The sequence below is a fragment of the Rhinatrema bivittatum genome, chromosome 3 (assembly GCF_901001135.1).
Source record: "Rhinatrema bivittatum chromosome 3, aRhiBiv1.1, whole genome shotgun sequence".
Lineage (NCBI taxonomy): Eukaryota > Metazoa > Chordata > Amphibia > Gymnophiona > Rhinatrematidae > Rhinatrema > Rhinatrema bivittatum.
Genome location: NC_042617.1, coordinates 496,835,927 through 496,855,856, shown reverse-complemented (window position 1 = coordinate 496,855,856; position 19,930 = coordinate 496,835,927). Strand labels below are relative to the sequence as shown.

Genomic DNA, 19,930 nt, shown 5'->3' with positions numbered 1-19,930 from the left:
TACCACCTAGGAAAAAGATCTAGGCATCATAGTGGATACATTGAAATTGTCAGTTCAGTGTGCTACAGCAGTCAACAAAGCAAACAGAATGTTAGCAATTATTAGGAAGGGAATAGTGAATACAACAAAAAATGTCATAATGCCTCTGTATCGCTCCATGGTGTGACCGCACCTTGAGTACTTTTTACAATTCTAGTCACTGCATCTCAAAAAGATATAATAGAATTAGAAAAGGTACAGAAAAGGGTGACCAAAATGATAAAGGGGATGGAACAGCTCCCCTATGAGGAAAGGCTAAAGAGGTTAGGGCTGTTCAGCATGAAGAAGAGATGGCTGAGGTCTTTAAAATCATGAGAGGTCTAGAACAGGTAAATGTGAATCGGCTATTTACTCTTTCAGATAATAGAAGGAATAGGGTGAACTCCATAAAGTTAGCAAGTAGCACATTTAAAACTAATTACAGAAAATTATTTTTCACTTAATGCATAGTTAAGCTCTGTAATTTGTTGCCAGAGGATGTAGTTAGTGCAGTTAGTGTAGCTGGGCTTTTAAAAGGTTTGGATAAGTTCTTGGAGAAGTCCATTAACTTTGAATTTTCAAAGCCCGGCACATGCAAATACCAGGATATACGTGCGTGGCTGTGCCCTGCGCATGCCGAGTGCATTTTAGAAACAGCCAGGCCACGTGTATATCTCTCTGTACGCACAGAAGTGTCGGGTCATTCAAAAGGGGCGGGCTGGGTGCAGGGTCTGGGTGGGCGCCTGGTGGGGATCGGCCAGGACATAGTCATTGTGCGCTGTCCCGGAGAAGTGCATGCCGGCACCTGGCAGGCGCATGACTTACTTCTGCTCCTTAGAGTAGGTAAGTTGTAAGTTGTAAAATAAAAAAAATGTAAAGGAGTTAGGGTGGGTTTAAGGTTCTGGGAGGAGAGGGGAAAAGGTAGGAAGGGTAGTTAGGGGATTAGGGAAGTTCCCTCCCAGTCCGCTCCTTAATTGGAATGGACTGGGAGGGAACTGGGAAAGGCCTATTTGCATTGTCACGCGTTGTTTTTTGAAATACCCTCCTTGTGAGCACGAGAGGCCACCCGCCCACACTTGCACACGCGAATATTAAAATCCAGCACGCATGTGCACACAGGAATCATATTTTATAATATGCATACAGCGATACGTGCATGTTATAAATTTGCTGCGTCCGTGTGCACGCACTGGGAACCGCGCACACATTGATGCATGTCCGCTTGTTTGAAAATCTACTGGCATCAGTAGCATGGGATCCACTTAGTGTTTAGGTATTTGCTAGGTAGTTGTAGCCTTGATTGGCCACTGTTAGAAACAGGTTGCGGGACTTGATGGATCCTTGGTCTGATCCAGTATGGTAATTCCTTATGTTCTTATTGCTCTACTGGCATGGCAAAATGGCACTTGCTGGTCTCAGAATTGAAATGTGAATTATTGTCCACTCCCAGATCTTGATGGCTTATAAACATAGAAGATAGGAGATTGTCCACGTTACTTGATGTAAAACCATGTTTAGGGAACCTTTGGTTTCCGTAACTAAAAGGAGTGTACCACCTTAACCAGAGTGGAACCAAGCTGCTGGCACTAACTTTTAAAAAGGAGATAGAGCAGCTTTTAAACTAGAACAAGGGGAAAAGCCGACAGTCACTCAGCAGTGCATGGTTCGGAGAAATGTATCCTTGAAGGATACTAATGGAACAGGAGAGTTAGGGCATCCCAACAGAGAGGTTCCAATAAAAGCAAACATAGTCCATGTGCCTATATGTAAAAAATCACCTGAGCTAAAGATTTCCAAATTATCTCTAAGAACTGAAAAGCAGGTTGTTAATACAAAGAAAAAACACACTTTGAAATGTCTGTATGCCAATGCCAGAAGTCTAAGAAGTAAGATGGGAGAATTAGAGTGTATAGCAGTAAATGATGAGATTGACATAATTGGCATCACAGAAACCTGGTGGAAGGAGGATAACCAATGGGACAGTACTATATCAGGGTCCAAATATATTGCAATGATAGGGAGGATCAACTTGATGGGGGTGTGGCACTTTATGTCTGGGAGGGTATAGAGTCCAACAGGATAAAGATCATACAAGAGACTAAATGCTCAGTAGAATCTATATGGGTAGAAATCCCATGTGTGTTGGGTAAGAGTATAGTGATAGGAGTATACTACCGTCCACCTGGACAAAATGGTCAGACAGATGATGAAATGCTAAGAGAATCCAGGGAAGCTAACCAGTTTGGCAGTGCAATAATAATGGGAGATTTTAATTACCACAATATATCCGTATCAATTAGTCCAGTATACAACGAATATAATAATATACTTGAGACAATCACGTTGTATTAATCAGGTTTTTATGACTTTTGTGAAAGTGAATTTATAAATCAATTTATCTTAATATGTTGGACCATCATACTACCCGCGGTTTGCAAGTGTATACTTGCAAATTTTACCACTACGGGTTTTATTTAATCATCGGTCCATAACCTTTTTTTTAATATATTTTCTAGAGCTTTGCGATTTTTTACTTCTTGTTTTTTTCATAAAAATGTGGAGAAGATACTTTCCTTTGATGGCGCTGTCGTGCTTCAGAAGTCCGGAGTTTAGAAATGCAAGTCCGACGTGACCACGTTTCACAGGCTGCTGCTTCAGGGACTGCACTGGGCAGTTCACAATGTGAAATGCTCTAGAGTTAATGCTTGTCTGGTGGAGTATATCTATTAGTTCCACATAGCTTCCCAAATTTTGTTTAAGGTCCAATTTACTTATTCTCCGACCTTGCCCCCATTTCCTCTTACCGGCGTTTGTTCAAACAAGAAGTAAAAAAATCGCAAAGCTCTAGAAAATATATAAAAAAAAGGTTATGGACCGATGATTAAATAAAACCCATAGCGGTAAAATTTGCAAGTATACGCTTGCAAACCGCAGGTAGTATGATGGTCCAACATATTAAGATAAATTGATTTATGAATTCACTTTCACAAAAATCATAAAAACTTTATTAATACAACATGATTGTCTCAAGTAGATTTTAATTACCCCAATATTGACTGGATAAATGTAACATCAGGACTTGCTAGAGACATAAAGTTCCTGGATGTAATAAATGACTGCTTCATGGAGCAATTGGTTCAGGAACCAACAAGAGAAGGAGCTATTTTAGATTTAATTCTTAGTGGAACGCAGGATTTGGTGACAGAGGTAACGGTGGTGGGGCCACTTGGCAATAATGATCATAACATGATCAAATTTAAATTAATAACTGGAAGGGGGACCATAAGTAAATCTACAGCTCGAACACTAAATTTTTAAAAGGGAAACTTTGATAAAATGAGGAAAATAGTTAGAAAAAAACTGAAAGGTGCCGCTGCAAAGGTTAAAAGTGTTCAACAGGCATGGACATTGTTTAAAAATACAATCCTAGACGTGCAGTCCAGGTGTATTCCACGCATTAAGAAAGGTGGAAGGAAGGCAAAACGATTACTGGCATGGTTAAAAGGTGAGGTGAAAGAGGCTATTTTAGCCAAAAAAAATCCTTCAAAAATTGGAAAAAGGATCCATCTGAAGAAAAATAGGATAAAGCATAAGCATTGTGAAGTTAAGTGTAAAACTTTGATAAGACAGGCGAAGAGAGAATTTGAACTGAAGTTGGTTGTAGAGGCAAAAACTCATAATAAAAACTTTTTAAAATATATCCAAAGCAAGAAACATGTGAGGGAGTCAGTTGGACCGTTAGATGACGGAGGGGTTAAAGGGGCTCTTCGGAAAGATAAGGCCATTGCAGAAAGACTAAATTAATTCTTTGCTTCTGTGTTTACTAATGAGGATGTTGGGGAGATACCAGTTCTGGAGATGGTTTTCAGGGGTGATGAGTCAGATGATCTGAACCAAATCACGGTGAACCTGGAAGATGTAGTAGGCCAGATTGACAAACTAAAGAGTAGCAAATCGCCTGGACCGGATGGTATGCATCCTAGGGTACTGAAGGAACTAAAAAATGAAATTTCTGATCTATTAGTTAAAATGTGTAATCTGTCATTAAAATCATCTATTGTACCTGAAGACTGGAGAGTTGCCAATATAACCCCAATATTTAAAAAAGGCTCCAGGGGCGATCCTGGAAACTATAGACCAGTAAGCCTGACTTCAGTCCCAGGAAAAATAGTGGAAACTATTCTACAGATCAAAATCATAGAACATATAGAAAGACATGGTTTAATGGAACACAGTCAACATGGATTTACTCAAGGGATGTCTTGCCTAACAAATCTGCTTCATTTTTTTGAAGGGGTTAATAAACATATGACTAAAGGTGAACCAGTAGATGTAGTATATTTGGATTTTCAGAAGGCATTTGACAAAGTCCCTCATGAGAGGCTTCTAAGAAAACTAAAAAGTCATAGGATAGGAGGCGATATCCTTTTGTGGATTACAAACTGGCTAAAAGACAGGAAATAGAGAGTAGGATTAAATGGACAATTTTCTCAGTGGAAGGGAGTGGGCAGTGGAGTGCCTCAGGGATCTGTATTGGGACCCGTACTTTTCAATATATTTATAAATGACCTGGAAAGAAATACGACAAGTGAGGTAATCAAATGTGCAGATGATACTAAATTGTTCAGAGTAGTTAAATCACAAGCAGTGCATTACCTCCCGGCCGTGGCCGGCATCTCGGCGCTTCCGCCATTGGCGTTCCGGTGCCGGGCCTCTGTCCCCGCTCTCGCGTGGGGCCCCGAGTCCGGGGCTGTGCAGTGACACTCGGCGAGAGGAGCCCTTCCCCTGCGGCTCCCCGTGTGTTTGGGCCGTGCGGCAGCATCTCCGGCTCCGCCCCAGGCAGCCCCCTCCTTAGGCATGAGGCCCCGCCTCCTGAGCCCTCTTAAAGGGCCATCATCAGAATATGCGCTACAGCTGGGGAGAGGAGGGGAGAGGAGCTGGACTACTTAAGAGTCTGCCTCTTCCTGCCTCCTTGACTTGGCAATGAGTCTGCTTCCTGTGCTGACTTCTCTGTGCTTCGGAGATCTTCATTGCCTTCCCAGTGACCTTTGGCTTTGACTCGGACCAGCTTCTGATAACCCTTGGCTTTGACTCGGACCGGCTACTGATGACCCTTTGGCTTGACCCGGACTGGCAGTGAGTGGCTCCTGGCTACAGAATTCGGACTGGCCTTCAATTTCCTCTTGCTCCAAGAATCACCTAAGTCCAAGCGGCCTGGGCCTCTACGGGCTCCTCCCAGGGGGGGCCGCGGGTCTCCAGTGGTGAAGAACCACGCCTTCTCCTGCTCTATCGCCTCGCCGTCAGAGGACCCCGAGGGGCCTGCCTCTCACCATACCACCTCCCCCACAGGCCGAGGGTCCACATCCAGGCAAACGCATGACAGATTGACCCGGCTGAGGCTACCCGACTGAGGCTGAGGCTGCCCGACAGGCCATCCTGGCTGAGGCTGCCCGACAGGCCATCCCAGGAATGGCCCAGCGAATGATGGACCAACAAAAGACCCTGGATGCCCTTGTCTCTGCCGTAGAGAGTTTGAACCAATGCTTCGAGGCCTTGGGTCCCATGAGTCCAACCCTGCCTTCTACGCCAGCCACTTCTGACACTCAACCGGTGATCCGCTTGCTTACCCCCTCACATTTCTCGGGGGATCCCTGGGCCTTTAGGGGTTTCATCAATCAGTGCAATATGCACTTTCGTTTGCAGCCAACTCTGTTCCCGGATGCCGTCACTAAAATGACCTACGTCCTCTCCCTACTCGAGGGTACGGACCTGGAATGTGCTTCCCCCTTGTGGAACATGAGGACCCTGTCTTACGCAATCTGAGAGAATTTTGGGAGCTCTTCCACCTCAGTTTTGACGACCCAACTCGGGAAGTGGCTTCCGGTACCAACCTCCTTCATCTACGCCAGTACACCATTGAGTTCCGGTACCAACCTCCTTCATCTACGCTCAGTACGCCATTGAGTTCCGAACCCTCTCCTCCCAGCTGACCTGGGATTCCAATTGCCTGAGAACAATCTTCTTGGAGGGCCTTAGCCTGAAGATTAAAGATGAGCTGGCAGGACAAGAAATCCCGAAATCCTTAAACTCCCTCATCGACTTGGCTGGGCGCATCGACAGATGCCACCAAGAACGCGCCTGGGAGGCCCAGTCATCCAAGAAAATCCCCACCTCCTTTAGACGTCTACAACGCTCACCCTCTCCCAAGGGTGCTTCGGGAACATCTTGATCCGCGACCGAAGAGCCCATGCAGCTGGGTCAAGGATGACTTCCCCCCCAAGAACATCAACGATGAATCAAGGAGGGACTCTGTCTCTACTACGGCGCTACTGATCATCGCATGGCCACCTGCCCGCTGTGTCCGGAAAACTGCCGGGCCTAGGACCTGAAGGAGGACAACTCCTGGGCCTAACACTACCTGTACCTCCACTAACCCTACCAGTCACACTGACCTCGGGGAACCACGAATTTCATACATTGACCCTAGTGGACTCAGGAACTGGGGGGAATTTTATCATGAGGCATCTAGTGGACCATCTTAAAATTCCACTTCTTCGCGCACAGTTCCCTCTGGTTCTCTCATCGATTTAGGGCAAACCCCTTCCAGGCCGGGTGACTCATATCACCAGAACCATCCAACTACGAACCGGACTTCTCCATGTGGAACAGATCTCCTTACATGTCCTTGAACAATCTATCCACCCTGTCATCTTGGGGCTCCCCTGGCTCCAAAGACACTGTCCCCAGTTTGACTGGGGGTCTCTACAACTCATTCGATGGGGCGCTCCGTGTCACAAATCCTGCCTCGTCAGTGGTCCCCATGCCTTGCCTGACCACGATTCCTGGTCAGCATCACCTACCAGCCCCATACTCGTCTTATGCAGACGTCTTTTCAAAACAAAGGGTGGAGCTCTTGCCACCTCATCGGCCTTTCGACTGTGCCATCAATCTGCTCCCGGGCATGGAACCTCCACGAGGTTGCACCTATGCGCTCTCTGTCTCCGAGTCTCAAGCCATGTCCTCTTACATTCAGGAGAACCTAGAACGAGGGTTCATCCGAAAATCTACTTCCCCAGCAGGGGCGGGGTTCTTCTTCGTCAAGAAGAAGGATGGTACCCTTCGCCCCTGTATCGACTACCAAGGACTAAATGCCATCACGGTGAAGGATTGATACCCGATTCCGCTAATCTCGGAGCTCTTTGACCGTCTTCAAGGTGTGAAGATCTTCACCAAACTACATCTGAGAGGGGCCTATAACCTCATACATATCAGGGAGGGAGACGAATGGAAGATAGCCTTCAACACCAGAGACAGCCATTATGAATATTTAGTGATGCTGTTTGGGATTTGCAATGCCCCAGCTGGTTTTCAGAACACCATGAATGAAATCTTTCGGGATCTCTTATATCAATGTGTAGTTATCTATCTCGATGACATCCTGATATTTTCCAGATCCCTTTCAGCCCACCGGCAACACATCTCGCAGGTTCTACAGTGACTTTGACAGAATCAGCTTTTTGCTAAACTCGAGAAATGCCTGTTTGAGCAGGAATCCCTTCCATTTCTGAGCTACATTGTCTCCAGTAAAGGGTTCAATATGGATCCGCAAAAGGTGAAAGCTATCCAAGACTGGCCCCAACCTTCTGGATTGAAACCGCTTCAGCGATTTTTAGGCTTCGCAAATTACTACTGCTCATTTATCCCTAACTATGCCTCGTTGGTGGCACCCCTCACGGCCTTAACCCAAAAAGGTGCTGACCCCAGGCACTGGACCTCCAAGAGCATAGCAGCCTTTGCTTGCCTAAAAAAGGCATTCCTGGCCCAGCCATGTCTACATCATCCCGATCCACAACGTCCATTTCTGATTGAAGTGGATGCCTCTTCCGTGGGCATAGGCGCCATCCTCAGTCAGACCTCAAACAACCACAAGCTGCACTCCTGCTCCTTCCTCTCCCGCCAATTCTCCCTGGCAGAACAAAATTATGCCATTGGCGATAAGGAGCTCCTCATGATAAAGATAGCCTTCGAGGAGTGGTGCCCTTGGTTAGAGGGAGCCCAACACCAAATCACGGTCTACACAGACCACAAAAATCTAGAATATCTGCATCAGGCACAACGTCTTAACCCCCGCCAGGCTCGGTGGGCACTATTTTTTACTAGATTTAACTTCATTCTATGATATCGTCGAGTCACCAATAACGTAAAAGCAGACGCCCTCACTCGACTCTTCGAAACCATGGATACGCCTGAGCCTCCCAAGTTCATACTTGACCCATCACAGGTTCTGTTGTCTGCCACTACTTCCATCCCTCCCGGGAAGACATACGTACCCTCGCCCCTCCGGAAACAGGTCCTGGCCTGGGCTCATGACTCCTGCTGCTCAGGACACCCAGGACAACACCGGACACTCTTCACCCTTTGTTGATACTACTGGTGGCCCGGAATCACCAAGGAAATTCAATCCTACGTGGAGTCATGCCACATATGCGCCCAACACAAGAGACTCCCTGGATCACCTCCAGGCTTGCTCCAACCCCTACCAGTACCCACCAAACCATGGACTCACGTCGCAACAGATTTCATCGTTGAAACAATTTTGTGTTAATTTTGGATTTCAGTCCAAGAGATCCCATTGACATCTAGGAAGAGGTTAAAAAAGTGAAAGAATAACATATGCAGGAGAGAAAGGAGAAAACCCGAAGCTCCACACAGGAGTTTCTGTCAAGGAGAATCATGAAAGGAAAAGTTTGGAATATTTTGGATTCGATCTGTGGACCACAGGTATTTGGAAGAAGAGATACATAAGAGATAGGAGACCCATTCCATTTGGTTAAGGGAGCCCTTAACCAATATTCTGCATAGAAACCTCCTCGCCCAGTTCCATGCGGACCATCCTTCCAAACCCAAACCTCCGGGGAGGCCCCCTAAATGGGGGGTACTGTCATACCTCCCGGCCATTGCCGGGGTCTCAGCGTTCCGGTGCCGGGCCTCTGTCCCCGCTCTCACATGGAGCCCCAAGTCCGGGGCTGTGCAGCGACGCTTGGTGAGAGGAACCCTTCCCCTGTGGCTCCCTGTGCCGTTAGGCCACGCGGCAGCGTTTCCGGCTCCACCCCAGGCAGCCCCCTCCTTAAGTGCGAGGCCACACCTCCTGAGCCCTCTTAAAGGGCCATCATCAGAACATGCGCTACAGCTGGGGAGAGGAGGGGAGAGGCGCTGGACTACTTAAGAGTCTGCCTCTTCCTGCCTCCTTGATTTGGCAATGAGTCTGCTCCCTGTGCTGACTTCTCTGTGCTTCGGAGATCTTCATTGCCTTCCTAGTGACCTTTGGCTTTGACTCGGACTGGCTTCTGATAATCCTTGGCTTTGACTTGGACCGGCTACTGAAGACGCTTTGGCTTGACCCGGACCGGCGGTTAGTGACTTCTGGCTGCAGAATTCGGACCGGCCTTCAATTTCCTTTTGCTCCAAGAATCACCTAAGTCCAAGTGGCCCAGGCCTCTACGGGCTCCTCCCGGGGGAGCCGCAGGTCTCCAGTGGCAAAGAACCAAGCCTCCTCCTGTTCTACCAATCTCATCTACCATCAGAAGATCCCGAAGGATCGAAGAACCACCTAAGTCCAAGTGACCCGGGCCTCTACGGGCTCCTCCCGGGGGGGGCCGCGGGTCTCCAGTGGCAAAGAACCATGCCTCCTCCTGCTCTGTCACCTCGCCAACTGACAGAGGACCCCGAGGGGCCTGCCTCTCACCATACCACTTCCTCCACCGGCCGAGGGTCCACATCCAGGCAAACACACGACAAGCAGATTGTGATAAATTGCAGGAAGTACTTCTGAGACTGGAAAATTGGGCATCCAAATGGCAGATGAAATTTAATGTGCATAAGTGCAAACTGATGCACATAGAGAAAAATAACCCATGCTATAGTTACAAATTGTTAGGTTCCATATTAGGAGCTACCACCCAAGAAAGAGATCTAGGCATCATAGTGGATAACACATTGAAATCATCGGTTCAGTGTGCTGCGGCAGTCAAAAAAGCAAACAGTATGTTGGGAATTATTAGAAAGGGAATGGTGAATAAAACAGAAAATGTCATAATGTCTCTGTATCGCTCCATGGTGAGACCGCACCTTGAATATTGTGTACAATTCTGGTCGCCTCATCTCAAAAAAGATATAGTTGCGATGGAGAAGGTACAGAGAAGTGCGACCAAAATGATAAAGGGAATGGAACAGCTCCCCTATGAGGAAAGACTAAAGAGGTTAGGACTTTTCAGCTTGGAGAAGAGACGGCTGAGGGGGGATATGATAGAGGTGTTTAAAATCATGAGAGGTCTAGAACAGGTTAATGTGAATCAATTATTTACTCTTTCAGATAATAGAAAGACTAGGGGGCACTCCATGAAGTTAGCATGTGGCACATTTAAAACTAATCAGAGAAAGTTCTTTTTCACTCAATGCACAATTAAACTCTGGAATTTGTTGCCAGAAGATGTGGTTAGTGCAGTTAGTGTGGCTGTGTTTAAAAAAGGATTGGATAAGTGCTTGGAGGAGAAGTCCATTACCTGCTATTAATTAAGCTGACTTAGAAAATAGCCACTGCTATTACTAGTAACAGTAGTATGGAATAGACTTAGTTTTTGGGTACTTGCCAGGTTCTTATGGCCTGGATTGGCCACTGTTGGAAACAGGATGCTGGGCTTGATGGACCCTTGGTCTGACCCAGTGTGGCATGTTCATATGTTCTTAATTTACTGAGGAGGTTCTATGTAGAAATAAGTGAGAGAGATTTGGGTTTTGCTCCCCCATGTGGGAACAGCAGATGGTGTGTCCAAACTGTTTATCATACCAAAGCACCATCTATCCTCATGCATTTTAAGTTACACCATCCATCAGACAGGAGCCTGAAGTCTCTTGCTATGTAATTTTTCCTTAAGTTATGGGAAAGGAGAAGGAAGCTTTCCCAATTAGGAGTCAGCCTCCCATTCACTTGTCTATCCAGTCTTTAAGCTTGGATTCTTTTAAACCAGTTTTTGAGAATTATCTATGAGAGCCTTGGTACCTCTTTGAGGTGTATTGGGGCTGTAAGACTGTTTTTAGAAAGCTACTACAGTAGGGATCTTTTGAGCTGCCCAATTACTTACTTTTATTTATTTATTTATTTATTTAAATCTTTTTCTATACCATCGTTAAGGTGGGTACCATCACAAAGGTTTACAGTAAGGCACAAAAAAGTAATGCTATTAAAATCTATCAGTTTACACAGGTGCCATAAGGTTCGGTAACATAGTTTTTAATCAATGTTAGTTGTTAAATGAATCTGAACACTATCATGTCCAGGTCAATTCTATAGCAGTTTTGAGTCTAGGACTCATTCTATAATTGTAACTTATCCTTTAGTGATGAATTCTATTAAAAACTACACCCTTAGTGATAGTGTCAGAGATTCTGTGATGACTGATTCCATTGTAACTGTCTCATGTGGTATCTTGCCATGGGCAGTTGAAACCATGTAACCCAGCATTTTGAGAAACTCCATTGCGGGGCTGTTGAATATGCTGCTTACTGAGGAGACAAGATTGGTTGTTCTGTCCATAGGAAGAAATACTTTGGCTTCATATGAATTGAAGTGGTCTCCAATGAACTCCATCAGTAAGTTCATCAGCTACCAAATATCCAATCTAACCCGATTGGATATTTGGTAGCTGATGATGAAGTCTAGATGCTGTAGAAGATGACTTATTGAGTTCAGGATCTGTAGTGCTAGAGTCTGCAATTTTCTCTTGATAAGGCAGTAGCCCAGATAAGGAAAAATGTGGATGCAGCTGTATGGTGAGTACAATGTGGATCTAGTGGCCCATGAATTGGACATTGGAAAAATGTAATTGCATGGTACATGGTGTTTGATAATGGACTCAGTGTTTTGAGTATTTCTGATTAATTTTGTATCTGGAGATTTATTTGGGATTTATTTGGGAAGAAATGTTAGGTCTATCCTTCCTACTTGTGAAAGAGAAGTGGGGAAGAAGAAGGATTTTTTCCAATTTTGTGTTAATTTTGGATTTCAGTCCAAGAGATCCCATTGACTTCTAGGAAGAGGTTAAAAAAGTGAAAGAAAAACATATGCAGGAGAGAAAGGAGAAAACCCGAAGCTCCACACAGGAGTTTCTGTCAAGGAGAATCATGAAAGGAAAAGTTTGGAATATTTTGGATTCGATCTGTGGACCACAGGTATTTGGAAGAAGAGACACATGAGAGATAGGAGACCCATTCCATTTGCACCTTGGGCAGCCTAATATTCCATTCACAGGAAGAAAAACAACTCTGGGAAGACAATAAGAGACCATAGATACAGATCAATTTGGATTTTCTTTTTTGAAGTTCTTATGGATATAGCAAGAGGAAAATGTGTTTGGTACCAATTAATTTCACTGAACAGCCTGAACAGTAAACCTTTCTTTGGGAACACTCTACTTCTGTTTCCAGTCTGTTTATTGGCATAGGGAATTTAGAGAAAGACTGAGCTTATAACCACAGAAAGAGACTTCTACAAAACACTTTGGGCTCTGATGGTATACCATCCTCTCTCATGCCCCATTAAGAGAATCCATGCCAGGGTTTGAAAAGACTTTGCTTGCACTAAATTCTGGTACCAATTGTAAACCATTCCTTCATAGCAACTGCTAGAAGAGGGGCTATATATACACATGGCAACATTGTTTGATTATAAACTGTTACGCTCGCCACCCGCAGCTTGCAGCAGCCCCGCGGTGCGGCCCTCTCACCTCTCTACACAAGCTTCAGGCTCCAGCACCTCATCGCTGGCGGCGGTGGGCTGCCAGTCCCCTCGGACTTCCACCAGCTCCTCCGGCCCTGCTCCACTTCCCAGGACCTCCAGCTAGGATGCCTCCATCCGTCGGGCCTCTCCACGGGGTTCGTAGAGAGACGCCGCCGGCAGCACCATGTCCCTCCCTAGGCACACGCGCGCACCAGTGAAACCTTTGAAGGGCCCTCGGCGGGAACCTGGCCGTGGACCCGGATGTTGACGTCAGTTCCCTCAACATATAAAAGCTCAGGCAGCACTCCTCAGCGTTGCCTTTGCAACAGGTCGCCTTGGTCTCCTGTTCCGGTTTCCGAGTTCTAGTTGCCTTGCGCTTGTCTAGTTCCTTTGTTTCCTGGTTCCTGTTCCTTGTGTTCGTCTCATGTCTACTGAATCGACTACCTGGTACTGACCTCTGCTATGCCTGACCTCGCCTGCCTTCTCCAAGCCTGACCTCTGCTATGCCTAACTTCACCTGCCTTCTCCAAGCCTGACCTCTGCTACGCTTGACCTCGCCTGCCTTCTCCAAGCCTGACCTCTGCTACGGGTTGCGTCAACCCCACCTCAGCCCAAGGATCCATCTCCTACGCAACATAAACTGCTATTTATTCTTTATTCAGCTGTCTTCTCAGTACTCTAGATATCTAGGGGTAGATTTTCAAAGAGCTGCTGAGCAGCAATGTTAACTAATTAATTTTAACCAGTTAACTTTCTCTAGATATTCAGCTGCAGCTAACCAGCTAAAGTTGAGGATGAGTATCCAGTTAAACCCAACCTCGTAAATCTTGAATGATCAGATTTAAGGCATCCATTTGTGTAGTAGGTATGTGCATTCATTTCTAACAACAGCAAAAAATGCAATAAATTAGTCATTTTGTGTTCATTCCAAATGAAACAAAACAAAATTGCCTCTTACCAAAACAGCCTAAATTTTTGGGGTACTATTGTATTCATGGCTATCTTCCCAAGTTACGGCACTTTAAAAATGGTGACATCTGCCAGAAGGATTGCAACAAAATGACATTGCTTTGATGACTTCCACCAGTGCCATGGCTCCATTTTGATGTATATTTTAACATCTGAACATGAAAATGGTGCCAGCCAAACTGCAAGTAGGCTCTGAATTGACATCAATTTGGCACCATCCTCCATGCAGACAGTGGCATTTTTAGAGCACTCCGAACCAGGCAGGAGTGACTTTGCATTGCTCTTTCCCTTTTACAAGAAGAATCTTGGAAGGGGGTAAGTTGAAGCCATGGTAGGTAGGCTCTTCCCAACCTTGGCAGTTTTACATAGGTGGAGGGTCCCAGGCTAAGCTTTGGTGCCGGGTCCAGCCTGGACGTAAGCCTTGATGCCGGGCACAGCCTAGCAAGGCCCAAGTCTAGGCCTTGGAGTTGGGCCCAGGCAGTTTTTTGGCCTGGGAAGACCTAGCCAGAGTCAATGGATACCCACTTTTTTGTTTTTTATCAGTTACCATTTTTTTTGTCACTGTTGTTTTGGGGATTTTTTCCTTCTTTAATGTTTTTTGTTTTCACTTTGGCAAATGAAGCAAAAACAACCCAAAGCATTAACTGATCTGAATAACACTGAAAATAAAACAAACCAAAACCAAAAAACAAACAACTAAAAATTTTGGGGATGCACATCCCTATTGTGCAGCTGAGTGTAGTCAGAGAAGTTTACTTGCCCAAGTCCCTTTTCTGTGTGGCTACATCTGTATGCAGACAGAATTTGTGAGGACAAATTCTTAAAGGAATGGATCATAGTGGGGGAGCATTTTAACTGCATAAATCTTTTCCATTCCATTCCATTTTCATTTTTCTGCCCTACCTTTTTCTTCAAAAAATGGGACTCAAAGCAATAATTAAGATACATCACTATTAAAACAAAATATACATTAAAAAATAATAATCCAGAATACAAAATGTCCTTCCTCTACTCTTGTTAGAAATAAAAAGAAAATCAACTCCATATTTTTTTAATGTTCATATTTCCTTAAGCCAATTTACATTATTAGTAACTGGGAATGTTCTAGTTTACTTGGAACAGCTGCCATCTCAACATTAAAATATTCCAAAGCCATTCAACTCATAATATGAAAAATGTTTCTGTTGCATTTAAATTGATCCTGAATGAGCATCAGCCTATGGAGTTCATTCACTAACCAGCATTAGGCATTTACCACGTGAAAAACGTGATAGGGAAACGTGATAAGGCATAGGCTAGGGAGGCCATTTTGGAAAATGGCTGTTATGAGCCTAGAGGCTAGGAAGCATGCTTTGCCTCCACTGTACCTGTTTTTAAGATTGGGAGTCTTGGGTTGGGCTAGAGTAGCTGTTCTCAACCGGTGTGTCGTGACACACCAGTGTGTCGCCAAGCACACGCAAGTCCCCAGCTGGCTTAACAGCTCTGCTTGCCCCAGCAAAATAGGGACTTATCTTCCGCCCAGGATTAAAATGCTGATAGCCTGGGTGGAATGCGGCAGGAGAGCTGGAGTTAGCATTACCAGCATGGTCTGTTCTTCCTGCCCCCCCCCGTGGCCCGGAAGAGGAAGTGGATTGCAGCGGCTACGCATGCAGGAAGTAGAGACCATGCTAGTGCGGGTAGCATCAGCCCAAAGAAGAGCAGCACTGCACGGAGCAAATAGGAGCAACGTCAGCCCCCACGGCCAATGGGGCTCCTTTCTCAAGGCCACGAGGGTTGAAAATGGAAGAGGCTGCTGCTGCTGCTAAGTTTGGAAGTGGAGGAGGCTGCTGCTGCCGCTAGTTTGGTGGGGGAAGAGAGAGAGAGTGAGTGAGTGAGCTTGAGCAAGCATACGTGTTTGAGATTGTGTATGTAAGAGAGAGAGACAGCATGTATATAAGTGAGTGATTGAGAGCCTGTATATGTAAGTGCGTAGTTGAAAATGTTTGGGTGAAAGAGAGTATGTGTGTGCGATTCAGATCCTTTGTGTGAGAGAGAGATAGAATGGATGTAAGTATATGATTGAGAATCTGTATGTGTAAGTGAGAGAGATCATGTGTATGTATGGTTAAGACTCCGTGTGTATAAAAGAGAGAGAGCATGTCTGTCTGTGTGTGATTGAGAGCTGGTGTAGGTGACAGTTTGTGAGTATGTGATTGACAGCCTATATGTGTGAAAGGGACAGCATGTATGTGTGTGATAGAAAGCCTGTGTGTGTGAATGTATGAAAAGACAAACAGCATGTGTATAAATGTGTGATAAAAAGCCTATATAAGTGAGAGAGAAAAAGCATGTTTATATGTATGTGATTGGGAGCCAATGTAAGTGAGAGCAAGAGCATGTGTATATGTGTGTGATTGAGAGCCAGTGTGAAAGACAGCGATTATGTGACAGAGAGAGGAGAAAGTTGCAAGCAAACCATCCCTCCTCCTTCTAATTCAAAACAATCTCAGGGCACCTGGATATCAAAGGTTCCCAGGTATGCAGAGCAAAGCATTTTTTAATCCTTATTATTTTTCATTATTGGGTCTTTATGCCTGCTATTTTGAAATAGATTATTGGTATCTAGAAATTTTTTATATGAGTTTTTAATTATTGGATATTCCATTCATCAGCTGTTTCAAAATAATCTGTTATTATTATTATGATTTTACTGCTGTTGATTTTATATTTCTTGATTTGTTTTATGAAGACTAGTGATGTTTCTCTTTTTCCTTTGGTACACAGTCTCTCTGGCAGTTTCCAGTTCAGTTTTGTCTGCATTCTTCTAGTTATGCTTTATGATATCTTTATTCTTTGTTAGGTGAGGGTCAGCACATGTGATTCAGGTGAGGTTTTCTGCTGGCGTGTAGTTTCTGTGTAGGGCTCTATAGCAGCCTGGCATAGTCCATTTTCCTAACAGGAGGAATATTGGAGTTTTAAGGCCTGGTGTAATATTTTCAGTTTTGCCTTGTAAGGTGGTTACTGTTTGAGTGTTGGAAATTGGTGCTGTTTTGATATGGGATGTTTACTATTTATGTAATTTCTGTTCGGACAGTGTACTTATCTTTCCCTTGTGTCATTCTTAATAAAAATAATACTGGCTTACTGGGCCTCTATTTTTTATTTCCGCCGTGAATTGTAATGAGCAGTGTGTCACACATGTGAGCGTGGTCTATCACGTGTGTAACAAAGGGAAAAAGGTTGAAAACCAGTGGGCAAGAGTGGTGAGAAGGGAACTGGGTCCACTAAGACCACCAGAGAGGTATATTTTGTGGGTGGGGGAAGGGTGATCTATTGGACTAGGGTGGGTGTCCTGGCCAGTTTTTTCAGGTCATCTGATCTTCTTTAAGTTTTGGTTTGTTTTTTTTTTATACTGGGAACTACAGCTGCCTTCAAGAGCGGGCAGGGTGGGACATGGGGGTCTATCCAGTCCTCTGGAGTTTAGTTCTTTGTTGGGGGGGGGGGCATTCTTGGGGCTAAGCAGCCCCTTTAAGTGATGGCAGCCCCACAGTCCCAGTGCTGCATTCACACATTGGGTGGAGAACTCTTTCTGCTATGGCATTTTTCCCGTGGGAAAATACCATGGAATTCACAAAAGTACAGGGTCATTGAACAAGGCTTAGTAAATGAGGGGATATACTTTGTAATGCCCTATTTTTTACTATAGCAGATATTCTGTTTTTCAAGCCTCTATGGATAAATAAACGTTCATTTACTCTTAGAGGATCTGATGTTCTTGATTGATTTTAAGTCTTTTGGGAGAAGCTTTCAAAATTGTGCAGGCAGGTTAAAAGTCTGACGGTATTTTTACCAGAGGATTTTGCACCGATTTTTAAAGCATGCATACTTTTCCTTTGAAAATTGCCCAAGGAAAAAGTACCTGCAGAGATTTGTACCTCCTTTTTCTGCAGGTGGTTTTGAAAATTCAAAACTATGTGCAATGGTTTCTCCCCAGACCTGGGGGATGCCCGCACACATTTTTGGGTAAAAATATGTGCATTGTGACACAACACACTTATTTTTATCTGCATACAGGTTGGGCAATTTTTCAAAAAAACTCTTTTACCCAGGAAAATAGTCATTTAAACAGGTAAATGGGAGGACAATTTTGTAAATTGCCCTCCCAATTTTACTTTTATTTTTCATCTGGAAAAAAAAAAACATTTAAAAAGAACAAATACATGAATAGTTTTAACATATATAAATAGCACACTGCTTTACTTATATTTTATATATGTATCTCTATATATAAAAATCTAGACACGCACGTTTGTTTTGCTTAAGTTAACCATCTTACTGCAAAATGAATTAGGATACAAAAATTGTGTATTTTTCTATGCTATTTACAGTATATGAAGAAATCATATTTCTCATTGCCAGCTACAGGAGGATTAAAACTACTTGCTTTTTTTTTTTTTTGACTTGTCAATGCAATAAAGTTAGCTATGGCTCCAGGGAGTCCTCTGTAAAGTACAGTGCCCAGGGCTATGGGAGATGGAGCCCTCAATAACGGATATGAAAGGACCTTAATTAAGCACTTAGCATTTCAAGGCAGTTATCAAGGCTAGCCCACAGACCAAGCTGGCGATCCGTCACCACAGATAGACCACCTCGATGACTAACCTGAGTTGAGTTGAGTCTTTTGTACTTTAGGCGAGGAGCCCCGAGGCACAGGCTGATCTGGTGACCCTCCCAGATACACTTTCTCTGCCGGAAGGAACTGAATATCGGATGTGACAACACTGCAGGCGGGAATGGTTTCTTTTCCCCCTAAAGATCAGGTGCAGAGGAGAAAGTTAGAGTGACAGTGGCACTTTCTTGGCTCCAAAACCCAGCATGAATATGACCAACATAAATGGATGAATAATTATGACTGTATTAGGAAGGCAAAAGGGAAAAAAAAACCTTTTTTATTACATTGCATTTATTATTACACGATTACTCTTGGCTGCAGGAACGAAAAGTTTAGCAAAGAAAGAACTATTTCACATTATGTCCTTGTGAAGATTTTGGTCATTAAAGCAAGAAATAAACCCCACCATTTTCTGAAAGTTTAGTCTCACATTTAGGGTATGTAAGATTTTGAAGCATTAAAAGTGAAAGGGTTAATAGAATGAACTATAGATTAAATTGTAAAGCAATCAAAGAAAACCAAACAGTTTATAGCAGACAACCATCTTCTGGTGTTTGGGTCTGTGTCAAGCCATGGATGTGGAAAATTAAAGCCATACTGAGAAGGGAAATGAACCATGTCTAATACATCCCCAGCAATAAAATGGTTTCACTAGGACTGTAAAACTGTGGCTTACATTAGGAAAAAGAAAATCAAACTATATGTCAATTCCACATCATGGGACATGAAGTGTCCACAAAAATTTATATTACTATTTAGAAGTGTTTCATTCTGGTGTTTTATTGTGATTGGATGCGCCCTTTTCAGTATCTTTTGACTGGTATGAAAATGATTTGAACTACTTTTTTAGCATTTATTTTACATCTATTACCTGTTCTATTACTTTTTATTATTTTATTGTGCTGGTGTAGAGGATTTTGCACAGCTTTCATTATAATGTAACATTAAGTCAATTTATTTGTGTATTACATGCTGCATAATTGCACCTTTTTCTAGAACAATTTGGATTCCATTATCTAACAAATCAGCTGTGTTACATTCCTTAAGAAAACTGCTGGAACTCAACAGAGTCTTCAAACTGAAGACAGCAGAGGTCAAGTTTGTACCAACGAAGTACGCAATTATATATCAGTCTTAAATCATGTGTCCATTGGTAATAGTATTCGAAAATACTTAATTATTCTGAATTGTACTAGGCTGTGACCCAGCAAGATCAATATTGTAGGAAGGGAAATTTTGCTGGAAGGAAAAAGTTTCTAATTTGGAATAGCTATGAATTAAAATAGATGAACTTTGCCATGGATAACAACACAGTAAATGCCAGATAGTGGAGTGCTTTCTTAACGGATCTTCAAAATCTATTTTTTACAGTCCACTTGAAAGATAAAATTAGCTGACATAAATACTGTCGTCAAAATGGCATTTATTTTTCTACACTGAGCACACTGCAGCTTTTCCAAGCTATATTCCAGCTTCTATTATAGGAAGTATTTTTAAAATGGAAAGCAAAATGGAGG

General features: G+C 43.8%; 1 long non-coding RNA gene across 1 annotated transcript in view; it reads right to left on the bottom strand.

Annotated features, from left to right (window-relative positions):
- Nucleotides 1-18,487, bottom strand: part of LOC115088134 — a 79,825-nt gene extending 61,338 nt beyond the window's left edge. The window contains exon 1 of the long non-coding RNA XR_003855709.1: nucleotides 18,404-18,487. This is a non-coding gene — a long non-coding RNA (uncharacterized LOC115088134). The remainder of the gene's footprint in view (nucleotides 1-18,403) is intronic.
- Nucleotides 18,488-19,930: the final 1,443 nt, after the last annotated feature.